Source organism: Triticum aestivum, chromosome 4A, assembly GCF_018294505.1.
Source record: "Triticum aestivum cultivar Chinese Spring chromosome 4A, IWGSC CS RefSeq v2.1, whole genome shotgun sequence".
Classification (NCBI taxonomy): Eukaryota; Viridiplantae; Streptophyta; class Magnoliopsida; order Poales; family Poaceae; genus Triticum; species Triticum aestivum.
In genome coordinates, this window is record NC_057803.1 from 752,824,842 (window position 1) to 752,831,624 (window position 6,783).

A 6,783-nucleotide genomic window follows, 5' to 3' on the forward strand; every position below is an offset into this window, starting at 1 on the left:
GGTTCTGCACTAGTGGCTTGTGACAACCAACGATATGTACAGTTTTTCAAGAGATGCATGCAACTTTGGTACCTCCACCAAATTCTCACAATTGCTTATACTAAGATCCCGGAGTCAAGGAGGCAACACATTTCCATCATCAGATATTGTTGATGGAAGTGAACCAACTAAGTTGGAACAATCAGACAAGTCTAGACATCGAACACGATTTAAGTTTCTGAATTCTACCGCTGGCCATTCTACAACACCGTTATTAGCTGAAATAAACAACTTCTCAACAAAACCAAAATGTTTCCATATATTCTTCTGTATTTGGGATGGTTTCGGTGAGAAAAGACATTCGCAATCTCTTATTTCGAGCTTCTTAGTAAATCTGCATGGTATCCTATTCAGTTGCTCCACAAAGCACTCTACACTGTTTATCAAACCTCTAAGTTATAGTTCCACCTTAGAGTCACCAAGCCTAGAGAAACAAAATTTAGTAGAAAGCCAACCAACTATAGGTTCCACTGAAATGATGCCACTAAACTCGAGATTGGATTGTACAGACAGACTAATCAGCTGATAAGGGGGAATGCATCTTGCCCTATTTAGAAGTAGATCTTCAAGCAAACTGAGCTTCTTGGGCATGCTTGCAAGCATTGGGGCTTCAGAAATATGTAGCTTCTTGAGCAGAGGGAATGATACAAATGCAACTTGTCCTGCCACCTCCTTGTGCCATCTCTCTAGCTTAGGCATGTTTGCAAGTATCATGGTTTCTAGTTTAGGAAACAAGGGTAGTGGAGAAGTACAGAATTCCACATTGTGTGAACCATCATTATCAATGCATAAACTTGTCAAGCTATCAAGACTATCCAAATCCAAGTACACGAGAGAGGGAAGCTGCCATAATGGTGGGAGGTCCTTGCAGTTTTTCCACTCACTCAAACGAAGCTCACTGAGATGTTCTAACAGTATACAGTTGTGCATCCATGATGAAAATTTACCACCAGTATAATTACATAGAATTAGGACTTCAAGTGTATTGTGAGGACAAAGGGCCTCTAATATCTCTTCTGCATTAGTATCTTGGTATCTAACATTTGTGCTATAATGTCTATACCACTCAAGCGATAATCTTTTCAAATGCTTGGTGGACATATTGCCTTGTTTAGCATTTTCTGCGGTATGCACTTTTCCCAGCTCTGTCAAAGAAAGAGCATCGCCTAGATTCAATTTTTTTAGTTGATCAATTCCACGTCCTGCTTCACAAGAAATGACAAAACTCGTCAATGTCTGCAAAGAATTCATCTGACCAACACCTTGAGGCATACGCTCCAAACTATGACACCCAACGAGGAAGATGTGTAGAAGACTGCTCATATCTCATGCCTTCTGGCAATTTCGTGAGGTGTACACAACCAATGAGCTTCAATGTTTGCAAACTATACAACATGGTAGTGGCTTCAGGCAGTGCAAATATATCAGAATAAGAACAATCCAGATAGCGAACATGCTTCAGGCTTGTTGTCTCAATTGAGAATATCTTCAATGCTCTCAAGGACATCAATTTCGACTTGGCCATACTTAGAGGAACCTCGGTCCTGAATTTCCTTTGGAACACTAGTACGTGCGAGGTTGGGGAGCTAGAATTTCCTTCATGGCTGCAATAGTATTATTACTCACATAATCGATCGACAAATGTCGAGCCTCATGGTGTAATGAACTAGAAACCGTGGATCATTGCAGACTTTCTTGATTTGATGAAGACTCTTGCAAAATGGAGCAATCATTTCCCCTTACGGAGCCAACAAGGTCATGCATGAGATCATGCATCTTGCAAGTAGTTGGTCGGTGGATGAAGTCATTCTTTTGAATCTCCATATCTTGGAGGAAACATCTCAAAATTAGCACATCAAAAATTTGTTGGCCTCTAGCTTCTGAAGGAATAAAGTCATTTTCCATCCATAGTTGGATTAACATGTCTTTGTCAATTAGGCTATCCTTCGGGACAATAGCACAGAAGGAAAAGCATATTTTTGCGTCTGATGGCAAGTGATCATAGCTTAGCTGTAGTGCAGGTACAATCTTAGTTGCGAGGACATGATGCTTCCAAACATCACTATCCAGAACAGAAAACCAGTCACTTTGTTGCTTTGAACTAAGTAAGGCTGCTATGGTCTTGATTGCAAGAGGCAACCCTTTACACTTGTGGACAATACTCTTAGTCATTGAAATGAATTCCTCTCGTTTTTTCACTCCCCTTCCAAATGTGTTTATGTGAAAAAGCTCCCATCATTGATCCTCATTTAGAAGAGATATGTGATGTGGAGGAAGTGTGCCCATGATAGAAGCAACTTGATTGCTGCGGCTTGTCACTAATATAGCACTACCCGAGCCAGCATGTGAGCATAACAATGATTTCATAGCATCCCACTTCTGTCTATCTTCGTTCCAAACATCATCCAACACTAGGAAGTATCTTTTGTTTCCCAACACTTCACTAAGTTTCTTATGCAGTGCCTCCATCTCACTCAAATTACACTTGTTCATTGTGGCCACTTGTATCATACATCGGGTTATTTCTTCAATAACGAACTTGTCGGAGACGCGTACCCATAAGACCAACTCAAAATGATGCTTTACCCTTTGATCGTTGTGCACAAGTTGAGCAATGGTGGTCTTACCAACTCCCCCCATACCGACTATGGGGAGCACCATCACATTGTTATTGTTACTATTCTTGTGGGAGCGGTCGAGCAATATCTTCACCACTTGTTCCTTCTCATCTTGTCTGCCGACAATCTCTCTTTCATCAACATGAGAGTGTGTTTGTGGATGATCAACATTCGGTGCCTCGACGTGTTGCAGGAAGTGGAAACTGTTCATCTCCACAACCAGTTCATCGATCATTTCAAGGGCATCCTTCATCTTCCTGCTCATGGAGAGACGGAAGAGAATGGTGCTCTTGACGGTGAAGTAGCTCAGCACCTGGAATGAAAACAAATAAAATATACATTAAAGTGCTTCTATTTCCAAATGAAATCCTTAAATTGAAACTTAAAAACTCCCCTTCCCAAATTAGAACCGAAAAGAGAAAACAGAGCTAGCCAGAGTGAGAAATTGTCTTTGCAGTTTACCACTTTTTTGTGAATTTACACAAGAACGTGTGCAATGAATATTCAAGTGTTTCTTCACACTCAGATCTAATTCTGCGCTTGTGTTCTTATATATGTAAATTTGTTTTGCTTCCTGCAATGAGGTCCCATAGCTCAGTAAGTTTACAAGAGGTAATGTATTCACTTGAATCACTTCTATAAAATGAACTTTGTGATCTAAATGCTCTTATATTTCTTTACGGTGGGAGTATTTACAGATAACAGAGCTCTGACTAAACTGAAAGAGAGTCAACCGGAGTGGTTAGAGACGACCAACCTTGTGTACGGTGGAGCTCCCGTGGATCTGGGCGGAGGCACGGAGGCGGAGGCACGGTGGGATCTGGCCGTTTCATTTAGACAAAGAAGAGAAAAACATGTTTACAAGGAGCAACTCATTCTTGCTTTCGACTGAACATTTCCATCAAGGGAAGAGATTCATCCAGACCCTGAGAATACAAGTTTGATGGTTTAATTAGTTTATTTGCGGAGTTGCAGCAGTGATTATTTACGGAGAATATATAAAAAGATGGTTCTCTTTTGTGAGTGGGGATTTTATGTATAGTATAATCACCTTTCTTTCTCATAAGCGATTTTCTTCTTCAACGCTTAGCCAACAACCAGTATGTTTGGCCTGCACAAAGTGTGTGGGCAATATATTTGTGGTCTTTTCAAATAGTTGAAAAGAATGTATGGGTAAAGTATTTGATAGTTTATGACATAATTTCGACCAAGTAGTCCGCATGTGAATAGATTCAGAGCAAATATAAATAGGAATTTGACAAGGAAAACGATCTCGGTGAAACTGATTTCCCTAGGTCAACTAGTATTAGCACTGCCATGCTTCCACTTTTATGGTCGGACTTAGTAGAAGAGTTTGTTTCTGTTGGCCACGTCACTGGGTTTTTGATGGATTCAATATGTGTTTGACTGAATGGACACACAGGGCAACAAGAAGAGAGGGAAAACATGGCAACAAGACCCCGGTGAGTGCTTCGTCACGACTCGTGTTGCTGTCACAGATGGATATTATTGGAATGAATCAAAAAGGGCACATACTTTACTGTATACATTGTCTTTTTCAGAGTATTTTATACCACAGCTTCATCACACAGTAATTCCTAAACTTCTTCTCTCCAAAGTCCGTACACTATGATATAAAATCCACTACTGATGTACTAGTGTATAGAATGTTGGAATTAAACCCGACTTCCGGTCCGATGTACTAGCGTATGATAGAGTTTTCATTTGGTCTTGACAAACCAAAATCGGCAATTTTGGGGATCATATGATCATCCAGTAGTACATTTGCCGGTTTAAGGTCCATATGAACAATTCTTTTTTCCTCATGAAGATAGCGCAGACCCTTGCAAATTCCGATGATTATGTCATAACGTGTTTCACATTCAAGTCCCCTTAATTCATCTGCAGAAGAATGAATACATAAAAAAAGTGAGGAGTTATGTTAAACTACATACTGAGCAATGATGGAACATTTTCAGTGATGAAGCATGACTTGAAAACTGATTACTATTCAAGGCAGTAAGTTAAAGAAATAAGGATCATACCAGTAATATGGCTATCAAGACTTCCATTGCTGATGTACTCCAAACAGAGCAATCTATCATTTACATTGACCCATTTATTTTCTGTTGAACTAAGAAACAGAAGCCAAGAAACCGGACAACATTTTGATGATTAGTGTTTGTGAGGCTACTAAATTCACGGCGAAATGCCTTGTCATCAACTGTGTGTTGGTTCACATACATCCTCTTCACAACAACAATAACCCCGTTTCGTAGTATACCCTGTTGGTCAGCATTTAAATGATGCTCAGCCCTACAATAACAAAACAGAGTGGCCAAGTTCTGCTTCTACTGGTAGTGTTTTTTTAAATAAACATTAGGAGAGTTTCCTGCAGTAATTTTGTTAATAAATTAAAGTTCTTAATATAGAAGGATACAAAACAAAACGAGAAGAATCAGTGGTACCTTTTTTTTTTGTAATTGAACTAGTGATATTTTAGTGGACTGGAGATCTTTTATGTATGTGCTCAATGGTAAATTCTACGTACAAAATTGAGCCACTTATTTTGGGACGGATAGAGTACCTTGTAAACGGCTCCAAATCCACCCTGACCAATTTTTCTGTCTTGAGAGAAATCATTGGTGATGCTTTGTAAGAGCGCTAACGGAAGATCTTTGGGTTCCTCTTCTCCGTTGAGTATACGCACCAACACACTTTCGTCCCCCATTCAGTTCAGAACTAGAGCAGGAAAATAATTAGTGTGCTGGTGGGAGAGAGACAGATGTATGCTTGCAGAAGAGAAATCTGTAGCAGGGAAGGAAATGCATACCTGCTGGATATTTAGCTGGTACAGAAGATGCCGAGCAGGTCGCCTCCGCGTAGCGGCAGTACTCCTACCTTGAACAACTCCTAACCCTAACCGCGCCGCCAGCCGCCCCTCCCCGCTCCTCCCCCGCTTCGCCGCCGCCGGAGGGGACACCGGTGAAGCCCGCGTCCCCAGGGAAGGTGGCGGCGGGGCGTACTCGCCGTTTTCACGCAGATCTCGCGGCGGCCGGTGGAGCGCGGTGGTGTTCCGCCGGGGGCTGGCGCCTGCTGCAAATGAGGCGGCGTCCCTCACGGCGGCGGGGCTGCCCCTGAACGGCGCTTGGTGGTGGCCACGTGGCGGCGCGCGGGTGGGCCGGATATGGGCTTCCGGTCTGCGTCCTCGTCGTGGCAGCGCTTGCCGTTGCCCTCGGCCATGAGGCGTGGTCCGGGACGGGCCTAGCACCGGTGGTGTTGGCCAGGACGCACGCTGGCAGCATCCTACTTCATCTCGCATCGTCTCGTTGGCCAATGGTGGTGGTCATCTTCGTCGTCAAAGATGGCCGGTCAGATGCTTGGTGATCGGATCTCGAGATCCATCATCTAGTCTCGGCTGCGAGTTGGGGAGACATGGTTGCCGGTGAAAACCGAGCTATTGGCAGGCGATGGCGGCGTTCTACGCCGTTACCTTAATGGAGGCATTGTCGTGTAACTACTGTCGACCCACTCGTGCTGCTCTGGGGGAAACCCTAGAATCTGGTGTTCCAGATCGGACGATGGCGGCACTGCGGTGTCGTTTCTCTCTTGGGAGCATCATTTGTGGAGCAGCGCTGGAAGTCAGAGGCAGGAGGTGGAGCGGCTTCGTCTTGCACGGAGCTTCGGTGGAGATGTCAAGTCATGACTGACCGACAGGTGCTACGCTTTGTCATGCCTGGTCGGCAGGTGCTACGCACGACAGATCTTCCGAAGAGTTCAAATCGTGTCGGCTAGTGGTACTTGGCAGCATGGTGTTGAGGTGTATCAGTGGTGACCGCGACGTGCACAGCTGTTTGCATGCAGGGAGGAGGTGCCGTTAGGCGCCGTGGTGACGTCGATGATAGCTAGACCGACCAAGGTTGATGCATCAGTACAGTTCTGAAGATGGAGCGATGGCAGTTGGCGGCGACGGCCTCTGAGAGCACGCCGGACCGGCGAGATCCATGCCTGGCAGGCGTCCTGGATGGGTCCTCAGGTCTTAGATGTTAGGTTTGGCTGCGATGTCTGTTTGGTATTAGGCCCAGGCTATGTGCGCCCCTTTATCAACTGGATATATGTAGCGACA

General features: G+C 44.0%; 1 pseudogene; it reads right to left on the reverse strand.

The window, feature by feature from the left end:
- Positions 1-435: 435 nt before the first annotated feature.
- Positions 436-5,388, reverse strand: LOC123084630 (putative disease resistance protein RGA3; annotated as a pseudogene).
- Between the last annotated feature and the right edge of the window lie 1,395 nt (positions 5,389-6,783).